The sequence below is a fragment of the Syngnathoides biaculeatus genome, chromosome 13 (assembly GCF_019802595.1).
Source record: "Syngnathoides biaculeatus isolate LvHL_M chromosome 13, ASM1980259v1, whole genome shotgun sequence".
Lineage (NCBI taxonomy): Eukaryota > Metazoa > Chordata > Actinopteri > Syngnathiformes > Syngnathidae > Syngnathoides > Syngnathoides biaculeatus.
Window position 1 is genome coordinate 6,829,928 of NC_084652.1, and position 12,686 is coordinate 6,842,613.

Consider the following 12,686-nt stretch of genomic DNA (forward strand, 5'->3'; position numbering starts at 1 on the left):
TGGCTCATACATACTGTATGGGAGTCTGTTGTGAGTTTGAAGTGATCCTCATATCATCTAAATATGGCTCGAAACGATAGGGTCGATTGTGAGATGTTCTCTTCTTTGAAAAGAGCTTCCGTGTCCCATAGCAGGTGGCACAGCGTGTTTTCAATGACGAATATCCCGGTGTGACGTAATGAACAGACGATGCAGGCAATATGGCGACCACTTGGATGTCGAATGAGATTTCCGCAACTTTGCGCGTGGATGTTCATATTTATTTTTTCATATGGACATTGAAGTGAATAATGTGATATGTATTTTCCATTACAATATCTATTTTCGAATGTTTATAGGCATAACACTTGACCTTTGAATAGCATTTTAGCACATTATAATTTATACTAGTCTAATTGTCAGTCATTCCTCTCAACCTTCGTTAATTCCTCCCACTTGTTATAGGTCGGTCTACGTGTAAATCGTGCATATCGGAGCTGGTGGCAAGCAGATTGAATCCACCCCCTTATTAATGTTCAAACAAAATGTTAGTCATATCACGACGCGCCATAGTCTCATTGCATCACTTCCTTGCTATTTCTCTCCATGACAGCTCCGTGTACTACTGGTTGAGCGATTACTTTACTTGCTTGTTATTTGTCAATGTACGCAAAAGCCATCATTCGCAACACCAATCTTTATTCACTAATGGCACTTACTCATTATAGATCCGTTTACACGCCAGTCGTGACATCTTGCATCATTTTCCGATTACTTACGAGTTATTGGCCAGTGTTCAGTACATGTCAGTCATGACACGCGGGTCACACTTTATCACTCAGGCTACACGTCTGCTTATATCACGTACTAGATATTAGTCAGTCGACATGTCATGCCATGTTGGTTCAATATGCGATTTATTCATCATTAGTCAGTTTACTTGTCAGTGATGGCGTGCAGTACCAGTGGTTGATTGATTACTCCACTTAGTAGTTTGCGGTTTTACACACGTACCATTACCCGAAATACCAGTTCTTATTTGACACTTGGTTTGTAATCAGTTATTAACCGCAACAGTATTGGTTGGGTGATCACGTCACTTGCATATGTCAATGTAAATATCAATTATTACAACACTTTTGTGTCTTGTTCCGCTGTTTGATCAAGCAAGATGGAGAATCTGCACCCCCTTTATCCCAGAAGAGTTTTACTATGTTACAGTGTTGTTTTTTTAGCGTCCTCTATGATTTTTTTTTTTTGTATTTTAATCGAAGTTTATTCAGGATCAGAATCAATCAGACGAACAGAAAATAATTTCTAGAGAAGGGGAAGAAACAAAGACAAAGCGCTAACTGTAAACAGAATGAGAAAAGTAAATCATTACATATCAAAAACAAAGAGACATTAAATATGGATGTCGCATGACACTAAAGCGCTACATCCTGTGATGGAAGGACAGGACAAGATAGAAGAGGACAAGGACAGTAGAAGAAGCATACAAGACAAGGATCATGAATCCGGCTATACAACTAAAATGTACGGATCCCCTCAATGGGACACTGAAAAAAAAACCTAACTTGTTTCTCGTTGTAATGAGTAAGTTTCTCATTGTAATGAGTAAGTGTAGATGTCTACTAATGGGTCGTAGCTTACTTACCTGCGAGCTCGCGATAGCTTCCTGCTCCGTAGCTTCCTGCGTTCGGGTAGCTGTAAATGACAACTTGCTTTGTGGATGTCAGCTGAGAGAAAGACAACAGAAGAGAACTTGGTCTCTTTCCTCAAAACAAAGAATAGACCTGACAGTGTCATCGATCAACTCAAAGAAGATAAGGTGGGTGTAACTGTAAACTTTTATCACACGAATATAGCAGCATAGGCTTCCTTTCCGCTTGCTAGGATAAAATGATTGACATTTCAAAATTATTTTTAAATGTCTCTCAGACACAACATAATGGCGACGACTTGCTAGCGAAACAACGTCTTTATAATAAAGTCCCAGATGAAACTAGAACCGAACTAACTCCTACATTGTCATTGTTGCATAGAAATGCAAACTGAAATGATTAAGGGTCTTCTATACATGCATACATGCAATGGACTAGTTACTCATTACAATGAGGAAGTTTCTCATTACAATGAGAAAGTTTCTCATTACAATGAGAAACAAGTTACTTTTTTTGCAATGTCCCTGTCCCAATGTGGTGGGACTGACTAGGTGAATTAGTCTATAGAACAAGAATATAAGTGGGGGGGGGTATACAGTATAAGGAATTCACATATACATTATTTATTTGGGCGCCCCAACAGCTGGGCCACGCGGGGGGAAGCTGCAGGGACCCAATGCCAACCTTTGCTTTTGTATCTGTAGCTCGTCCCACTTCCTGACTAGGCTCGGGCTTGTTTGAGGAATCAATAAGAAACATGTCCCAAACTGATGTCATGACGAAAAATGCGAACTATGGAAATGGAAAAAAACGAGAAAAATACATCTGACTGCATGCTTGAAAGCAACACTTTCATCAGTGGGGGAGAAAGGACAGCAGACTGAAGAGTTGTGGTTTTGGAGCACTCCCCTCCACCGTACTACCTCTGCTCATTCACGTCTGCTGCTTGGTAATTGACGGGACATGAATTATACCTTACAGGATTGCAACGAGTTCAAAGCGGCCATCTCGGGCGTTGTTACAAATCCGAGGCGACGCTTCGAACATCTCCCGTTTCGCATCCTGCTTGCTGCCGACCGCGTTGTTTGTTTGCGCCTTTCATTTTCCATGGTGCATAAATACAATTATCTTAAAATGGGATCCCCCCCCCCCCCCTTGATAAAATGCAGTCTTCCGTCACCGTGAAGGTGCTCGTGTCGGCTGGTGAGGAAGTCCGGGTTAAGTACTTTCTTTTATCACTCCGCCTTTTTATATGCAAATCGTGCTCCCCGCCCATCTATTTACTGTTGCAGGTATTCAGACAATCTCGAAATGGACCGAGCGGCGCCGGCGTGAGACTGGAAAATGATTTGATTAGGTTTCAGGTAAAGGCCTTTGATCTGGAGTTTGTTAGGGGTTTGTTGCGGAGGCTGAGGAAGCATCTGCAACATCCATCCATCCATTTTTTTTTGCCGCTTATCCTCACGAGGGTCAGGGAGTGCTGGAGCCTATCCCAGCTGTCAACGGGCAGGAGGCGGGGTACGCCCTGAACTGGTTGCCAGCCACTCGCAGACAGCCGCACTCACAATCACACCTAGGCGCAATTGAGAGCGTCCAATTAATGTTGCATGTTTTGGGGATGTGGGAGGAAACCGGAGTTCCCTGAGAAAACCCACGCTGGCAAGGGGGGGGACCCAGAACTGTTCTTTAGAACATCCACTTTGAATTGGTTAGTCTACATGTCAGTTATTACCTGCAGTATCAGTGGTTGGTTGATTACATCTCATAATTGTTGTTTAGTTTCCATATTAATCATAATCCATGATGCAAATCTTTGTTCAATAACAATGTCATTTATTACCATTTATTATAGGCTGTCACTATCAAATCTTTTTTTAATCGATTATCCTATAGATATTTCAGGGTACTTGAGTAATCGTTGTCTACTAATTGCATTTTATTCTAATTTCTGAGGGCTGGACTTCTATCCTCAAACTGCAGATGTTGGTGATGAGGTATAAACACTGTAAAGGTATTTTAGACAACAAAATCAGCCTTTGCTAAAGTGTTGGGATTCGCAATTAGCATCAGTGAGGTAGCGATTACAATTTTAGGTAAGAAAAACCCGCTAACTATCATTCAACTCACTCGTACATCATGTTATGTGTACATTTTACATCTATTAGTCTCTTAAAAATCCTAGAAACTCTCTGTTATCATCAATCATTACTGGGAAAACCCCCTTCCTATATATTTGAACGACGACTGAAAAGTTTGTGTCCAATATATAACCCTTCACAACATGCTTAAAGTTCCCTGCCATCCCCAAAACACAAAGATGCCTCAGCGCGACCTCCTTGATGCGGATCAAAAGATGACCGGCATGCACATCATCGTCGTGCCAGGGCCAACATCTTGAGGCGACGTTCAATGTCAAAGCCGAGTCATGCCCGCTCGAGGGACACGAGGGACATCTGGCCCACACTGAAGGGTGATGATGACGACCAGCATCAGGTCCTTCAGGGGCTTCGAGTGCGTCGTCTAGAAAACGAGACCTAAGATGACTCCACGCACCATTGTCATAATCTGTAAAAATGAGTTTTTTACAGTAGCCTTAACCCCGTGGTTGTGGCTTGGTGTACTCCGTTGGGTCGGTATGATGCATTGACCCATCTCCGCGGCCGCAAAGCGACCTTGATAATCAGCGACGGCGGCAGTGCGTCAGAGCCGGCGTTCCTCTAGGGGGACCGTTGGTCCGGATAGGAGGCCCATCAGTCAAAAGAGCCATTGATCGTCGTGTCGGACCGCTTGATTTCCTCGTGTAATAATCGACTCGATTCAGACACGCTGCCTGAATGCGTAAACGGAGAGCAGCAAACAATGGATTGTGAAGGACAAATGACATCCTTGGCATCTGATGCAGATTCATGAGCAATCCCATTTAGCCTGCAACCCTTAAGTACCTTAAACAGTTTTGTGTTCTCGCTGAAATGTCAACGGGATCATCTGATTAATCCATTCAGGATTGGAAAATTATGTCCTGCAACTGCGGACGAACACAATCTCGTGCGGGCGTCGCAAATGCCAGGCAATTGTTCAGGATCCATTCAGAGCCCGGCGGTGGATTAGCGGGTTTCGGTCAGTGTGCTACTGGGACAGTGAGAGGCAGGCCGACATGTGTTGGTCATTGATAATGACTACGGGAATCACAATGGGGAAAATAAATGCGCGCGAGCCGTATCGGGCCCTAGCATGGTGGCAGTCGGCCCGCGAACACAAACCACATCGAGCTGAGCTGCTGAATGTCTTTATGTGCTCATAATGAAAACATGGAGGGATAGCAACAATGTTACCCTATCTGTAGCTGCCATAGATTCACTTGTAATGATATTACAAGATTACATAACTCTCACAATCACACCTCGGGGCAATTTAGAGTGTCCAATGAATGTTGCATGTTTTTGAGATGTGGGAGGAAACCGGAGTGCCCGGAGAAAAACCCATGCAGGCACGGGGAGAACATGCAAAGTCCACACAGGCGGGTCCGGGATTGATCCCGCGACCTCCGAACTGTGAGGCCAACGCTCTACCAGCTGTGGCTTGAGTATAGCAAAGTCTTGAAATTGTTTATCAAATTCCGACGGACAATTGTCAAGATGTTTTGCGTAGCATTCACTGTAAGGCTGCACAATTGACTTCCCTCGCGTCTCCAGCTCTGACACGATGTTCTGGAATTTTGGCAAATCATACCGTCGGAGCCTTGATAAGAGATGTTGCATTTTTTGTTTGAAAGCATTACCTGTGCTTATTATATTGATAACAGTTTTGTATTTTTTCTTGCAGCTCTAAAGTTCATTCAACATATTGGTCATATCGGTTAAAAATGCCGTGTCTTGCACCCACCGTTCGTCATTTCATTGGTTATATTATATCCTTATGATTAGCTTAGGTCGAGGTGGTGTGTTAGATTCATAGTTTTATCATGTATTTGTTTTTATTATTCTTGCTTTTCTACTGTTCTCTTTTGGTATTGTTCTCCTTCCGAGCGGCTCTGTGACCTGGAGTGTGATCCAGCGACACCTTGAGGAGCGATGCACCCCTTTGCTGACTTCAAAGCAGATGCTCCTCAACACACCATTGTTAGAAATGTTTTAGTATTCATCTTTGTATTGGTATTTTCCGTGTGTACCTCCATTTGAATTCGTAACCTTGTAACCTTTTGTCCTGAGAAACTAATAAAAAGGGGGACACCGGTAAGGCTGACTCAGAACGGGCGTTGGAGATGAACCTGTTTCTCCCCGTTTGGGCCGAAATGAAGACCTCTTCTGTCCCTTCATTTGCAAATTTAGTCCAGCGGTTGGGTTTAAACCTGACATGGTGAAATCCCGATTTTAAACTTTTACAGGATTTTTATTGGTCTCAAAACTTGGGAATCAAAAACGCTGCATCGTAGCTAATCTTTATACAGTCCGTTAAAATTGCTCAGTGCCATTGATGGACTATTTAACAACAAATGATGACAGCGTTCTTTAAAATTGATGCTCTACATTGGTGTAAGTGTATTAAAGTGTAGCGCGGACGGGGCCTGTGGGGAGGTCGTTAAACGTTAACGCTGACCGATCACTTTCTTGCTCAGAAAAAGTGCATTCAAGGGAGTGACAATGAAGTAAAAGGCTAATGCAGGCAGAGAATTCAAACGGCAGCTCGTTTGTTCCACGTCTGCCAACCCTCAAACGGGAGACGGACGCGCTAATCAACATCATCCTCCTTCGGAGAGTCTTTTCATGTTATAGCTCCCCGTGATGCATTTAAATGTTTAAAAGTGAGCACCCAAAGAGCAATAACACCAGCGTTTAGATGGGAACGGACTGATATTAAGGCATTCGGAAGCCATCAACTTTGAACTGTGATTGATTTGGATTTGTCTTCTCCGCACTACCGCTAGTTCTTAATGTGGATCTGAGTGCGTTCATGTTCCTGCTTCTGCTCGAATGTCGTAAGGTAGAAGGGAGTCTAGCATCGGACCATCTTTTCCATTTCCTTTTATGGCAGGGGTCGGGAACCTATGGCTCGCGAGCCACACCTGGTTCTTTTGGTGGTTGCGTATGGCCACACACACTTCTTCCTAGTTTACTTTGCACCACCCCGCTCCGCTCTTAAAGGGGTACACTCGTAATTACAAATGTTACACTCCTCACGCAGCCTATCAATGTGGTTTATAATGACAGCGTACTTATGCGCTGCCCACTGCCAGAAATTGTTTTACTTAAATATGTGCGTCTGTCGGCAAGCATTGTTGGCAAGCGCACATAAGTGGGGACAAATTTAAGAAATTCAACCTGCAGACCAGCTGATTGCGAAAACTTGGAACGCACTTCCCGTCGCATACCACACACTGCGGCGTGTGAATATTGCTGTACTGACAATATTTGATTCTACCTATCCATATGAAGAGTCTTTCTCACATTTAAAAAAAAAAACATTACGACCAACCTACGTTCATGAATAACGGATGGAAGTCTCAAAGGCTGCATGAAGTTTAATTTAATGGCGTATGAAACAAACGACGAAGTCGCATTCAAAAAAAGTACTTTTGTCATCATTGGTTAGCAACAGTATAATGTTATTTAAATGAATTTAGAGACTTATTGTACTCTTAAAGTGTTGGTCTTGCATAAAATGCACAAATACACTTGCATTTGAAAAATATTGGCTGGCTCTTTTGGAATTACATTTTAAAATATTTAAAAACTCTCACCCTAAATGGTTCCCGACCCCTGCCTTATGCCGTCTGGCTAGCACATGATGAAATGATCACAAAAATCTTCTTTTTTGTGCTTGTAGTACCTTTTGGGTAGTATGAACGTTCTGTTTAATACAAATATAAATATTCCAGTGTAGAAAACGTAGCCAAATAAATGACTAGTGTCAAATTTGCATGTACAGTATGCGTTTCGTATTGCCTTAGTGCCAACAAAGTTCATGTCTTTGCTGTTACTCCAGTTCACGCTAACCGCTATTGTTATTACTACTAGTACTATTAGTAATTATTCTATGATTCGCCAGTCAGTCGTTTCTGACAAAGCGAACAGCAACCGGGGATATAGATGACAAATCTAAGATCTAATGTTCATCCTGCTGCTACAGCTTTTAATTTCATTTTGAGGCAGTTCTGTTTGAGCGCTATGAATTCTTCCAAGAAGCATGTGACCAAATAACCAGTAACAAGGTCAGCGTGATTTTATATTGCTGGTTGGTGCCAGCATTTCTGTTTTTAAGTTATCATGTAAACTATTTGTTGTACGCGCAATTCTGTTACAATCCGCAGAATTCAATTTTATCACGTCAATCTTTCCGGTCTTTAGCCGCTGAAATTGTGACAACTCCTCGTCCCTTTTAATTATGAGGTTCTGGCTACTGCTCGAGTGCCGTCAACGACAATGTTTTCCATTCCCTCGTGGTGCAGCGATGAGTGAATTCAGCCTTGAAACAAGTGGTCAAGGGACAAGGGAAATGGAATACCAGAGAACAGTTTCTGAGCTATTACAGTATCGTGCGCCCACCTGTAAAATTCTGTCGATGCGGTTTATCCAATCATATGTAATATACTACGTTTTTCATCTTGGGACCATTTGTCCGGAAAAAAAAAAACAACAATTAATCTGGTTCACAACTAACTCCGTCGTCATTTTTAATTCTGAACTTCCGGCTGATAGCCAAGCGCTGTCGATGTCAATTCTCTTACAAACCTCAAAATTGTGTCCGGTGACAAGAAAACAAATAATCCCAGCAAACCTGTTCCGATCTATGCCCCTGCACCCGATGGATTGCAAAAAAATGATCCTGCTGCTGCTTGCGACCATCTGTTCCGTTCTGACGAAAAATAGCTGCTTTGGTGAATTTTGACCCTGAATCAATGAAAAACAGAGCAAAAGAGAGTGTAAAGTATAACAAGGGTTACGTTTTTATGGTTTCTGATCAGCAGCAAGTGGGAAACTTCCTATGGCTCTCGGGCCTCCTTCAGAGAATGTTCCAATTACAAGGGAGGAAAAACAGCGGGCGGGGTCGGTGAGAGGACACGAGTTCCTGTCATCTCACAAATATTCATCATCCTCTCATAACAGCTGAGACGGATCACGGCGATGACCAATCTATCCGTCTTTCGTTTGAACACAAACGGCAAAATTTAACGGCTTTTGAATGTCGTTGACGCAGACAAAGTCAATCAATACAGGGAGTGTTGAGTGATCAATTACGACATATGAATTTATCTTATTGCCAATGTTATGCTGCATGCATGCCGGCTTGCAATCCATAATGCTATCTATGCATCTTCTGTACCGCTTGTTCTCACAAGTTTCACAGGCGAGCTCGGGCCTATCTCGGCAATGTTCTGGCGGAAGCCGGTCGACACCTTGAACTCCAAACTCCATACAGGTGAGGCCGGGATTTGAACCCCGGTCCTCAGAACTGTGAGGCAGAAGAACTAACAAGTCAACCACCAAAGTGGACAAACCATTACTGTACATCCAATTAAAAGCGTACCATCCATCCATCCATCCATCCATTATCTGAGCCACTTATCCTCACAAGGGTGACAATAAAAGCGCAACATATTGCTTAGAATATATTTTAACTATCATGATAATGATTAAGATAAAATATCTTCTTCTTCTACTTTTCCTTCCGGCTTGTCCTGATATATTTTCTGAAAAAAAAAACAAAATTTTAATGGGAACGTAAAGGAAAAATTAATTTACGTTTTTTTTTTTTACATTACCACTCATTCTTTTCTTTTTTTTTTTTTTATCCAAAAATTACTTACATGACTTATGGCAAGGAAGACTCAAAAGTACAAAATTATATTTCAGTGATTAAATCCACTGAAATTTATACGAGACTCAAAAGACTTAAAATGAGCAGAAAACGATTGTTCTTACTAGGACTTTTTGGCATGCAAAAAAATTGGCATAATGTTCAAAATAGTATGACCATAATACATTTATACAACATTTAATTTATAACATTTCATGCATTCAAAAATAAAATAATATGCCAGTCCAGCATTGCAAATCAGAATATTTTTTCAATTGCTTTCCCTTTATAAACAAACGGTCAAAAAAAAAAAAAAATCAAAATCAGATACTTGATGTAATTGATTGATTTTTTTAAATTGCTAAGTACTATTTTTAATATCATGAGTGTAAATACCTATTGACTGGATGGTGTAAGGTATGAAAAATTTAATTTTGTCACATTACATGCATTTTAAATATTTTTTATATTAATATTGTATTGTGAGGTGTAAAATATATAATTTTACCACATTATTGTACTATTTAATGTAACATAATATTAGTGCTTAATTAAATATTAATTCAAAATATTTTACTTCTACATTTTATTTTATCTTCATTCATTCTACCCTTTTAACTTTTTTTCTGGCTGCATTGTTTTTTTTTTTCCACAGTACAACTTTTCTATTTATATTTGTGTTATTATACACTGAAAGAACTAACCAAAGAAATCTAACCAAAAATATTTGTCCTACTTGCAAAAACACTTAGTATTATTGATATTACTGATTATAAATTATGACTCAGCACCTAAAATCAACTTGTTTTTAGACATGCATTTACTTGCAATAAGCCAAAAAAAAAAAGTCATTTTAATTTGGAAAAAAAAAGTACAGATTTTTTTTCTAAATATTTCAAGAACAAAAATAAGATTGAAACAAGTGAAAATTGTCCAAAAACAATTATATACAATATATTAAGTGGGACGGGATTAGAAAATAGCTTAGCATTTGAGTTTTTACTGTGCATTGAAACCATAGATAGTGCAGAGAAAGAGGGAGAGAAAAAAAAGAGAGAGAGACTCAGTATCCAATACTTTTGTGATTTGTGTCATTGGTGTTGTTGCTGTTATATTTCAGAGGAAAACAAAGCTCTCCAAAGCGAGATAGAAGTGACACATTGTATCGATTTTTTTTTTTTCCCGGCAAAGAGGAGCTTGTCGCTTTAGCCAGACAGTAGAAGGCCTTTTGTGCTCCTTTCTACATGCAGACAAAGACGACGCCACAAAGCGCTCTCTTGCTTTCTCGCTCTCTCTAGCTCGCGCTTTCTTTATTTCATTCTTTCTTTCTCAATTTCTCCCATGTCGTCAATAACTGTCGCTTGTGAAAAGGTGAGGCTTGAGACGATGGAAATACACCTTCACTTTTTTTTGTCTTTTTAAAAGGACATAATTGCGCCTTTGGTGTGCCTTTATATGATTAATAACCTCCTCCCCCAAACAAACAAAACCAAAATCTTTGGGATCATCCTGATATTGCCTCGAGCGATTGTCCGAACAAAAAAAAAAAAAAAAAAACTACACGTACTAAAAACGGCGCAAGATTTTTTATCTGTGTCTGGCAGCAAGTTGAAAAAAGATCCCTGCCGAGATAAAACCTTTTTGTTTACCTTTCTCTGCGGACCGCTGGCGGCGTTTTGATTGTTTTCGTCATTAAGCCGCCTCATTTTGCTAACACGCTCACAAAACACACACTAGAAACACATTTTTACACTTCTTACAGTATTAAAGCAGCTGTGTTTCAATATTGGACATCAAAATTACTTAAAAAAAAAAAAAAAAACATTTGCACGCTACACTGGCTTGTAATAAGGTGAAAAAATAATTAGAGAGCCCAAGAATTCCCCCCCCAAGTGGCTGCTTTTCACCAACTTCATTGCATCCTTTCTTAACAGATTTCTAAGCATTTTTGCGACCATACTTCCTTCCATACATCAGTCTTTTTCTGCCTTTTTCTTCCTTTTCACCAACTTTCCAGCCTACCCACGTTACTTCCTTTATGCTTCCTTCCAACTTTTCCTTCCTTTATTGCTTCCTTCCAACTTTTCCTTCTTTCCTTCCTTCCTACATTTCTTTTTAATTCCAATTTTTGACCCAAACTTTCTTTCCAGCCTTCCTACATTTCTTCCTCCCTTCCTCCCTCCCTCCCTTCCTTAAGTCCAATTTTTAACCCAAACTTTCTTTCCAGCTTATCTACCTTTTTTCCTTCATGTTTCCTTCCAACTTTTCTTTTCTTCCATCTTCCCTCCTTCCTTCCTTCCTTCATTCCAATTTTTAACCCAGTTTCTTTCAAGCCTTCCCTCCATTCTGCTTTCCTTCCATCCTTCCTCTTTAATTCCATTTTTTTACCCAAACTTTCTTTTGAACCTTCCTTCCTTCATAAATTCCAATTTTTAAACCCAAACTTTCCTTCCTTCCTTCCAATTTTTAACCCAAAGTTTCTTTCATGCCTTCTCTCCATTCTGCTTTCCTTCCTTCCTTCTTCTTTAATTCCAATTTTTTTATGCAAACTTTCTTTTGAGCATTCCCTAATTCCAATTTTTAACCCAAACTTTCCTTGCTTCCTTCCTTCCAGTTTTTAACCCAAAGTTTCTTTCAAGCCTTCCCTCCATTCTGCTATCCTTCCTTCTTTAATTCCAATTTCTTTACGCAAACTTTCTTTTGAGCATTCCCTAATTCCAATTTTTAACCCAAACCTTCCTTCCTTCCAATTTTTAACCCAAACTTTCCTTCTTCCTTCCTTCCAATTTTTAACCCAAAGTTTCTTTCAAGCCTTCCCTCCATTCTGCTATCCTTTGTTCCTTCCTTCCTTGATTCCAATTTCTTTCTTTCCAGCCTTCCTTCCATTCTGCTCTCCTTCTTCCTTAAAAATTGTACACTGTAGCTAATTTTGTCAAAACCTTTATGTAATCGTGTGACCTTAAAATCACAAGTTTGAAAGCATTAGGACGTTACATCAGCTTGTAATAAGGCAAGTAACACTGTCACAGTGAGGCCAAAGCGGCGTAATTGGAGCAGCCAGGAACATTACGTTAGCATTAGCACTGAACATTTGCTCAGCACACGCACGAGTCACGTTTGTAATCCTCTGCACGGCATATAAATAAGCATTAGCAGGGAGCGCAAGACTTGTGGAAGGAGGAGGCTAAGTGTTGTCTGAAGGTGCAGCGCTACACAAGCTCTCCTTATGTGGAGTTGGGGGGGGGGCGG

The 12,686-nt window shown here is 40.5% G+C and overlaps 1 protein-coding gene across 7 annotated transcripts in view; it reads right to left on the reverse strand.

Moving 5' to 3' along the window:
• LOC133510363 (receptor-type tyrosine-protein phosphatase F-like) overlaps positions 1–12,686 on the reverse strand; it is a 419,886-nt gene that overhangs the window by 341,509 nt on the left and 65,691 nt on the right. For 5 of the 7 annotated variants that reach the window (XM_061838180.1, XM_061838175.1, XM_061838183.1 and 2 more), the window contains one exon: positions 1,637–1,718. The exons of the other annotated variants lie outside the window; for them this stretch is intronic. The gene's annotated coding sequence lies outside the window, so the exon portion shown is untranslated. The remainder of the gene's footprint in view (positions 1–1,636; positions 1,719–12,686) is intronic. 7 annotated transcript variants of the gene reach the window in all.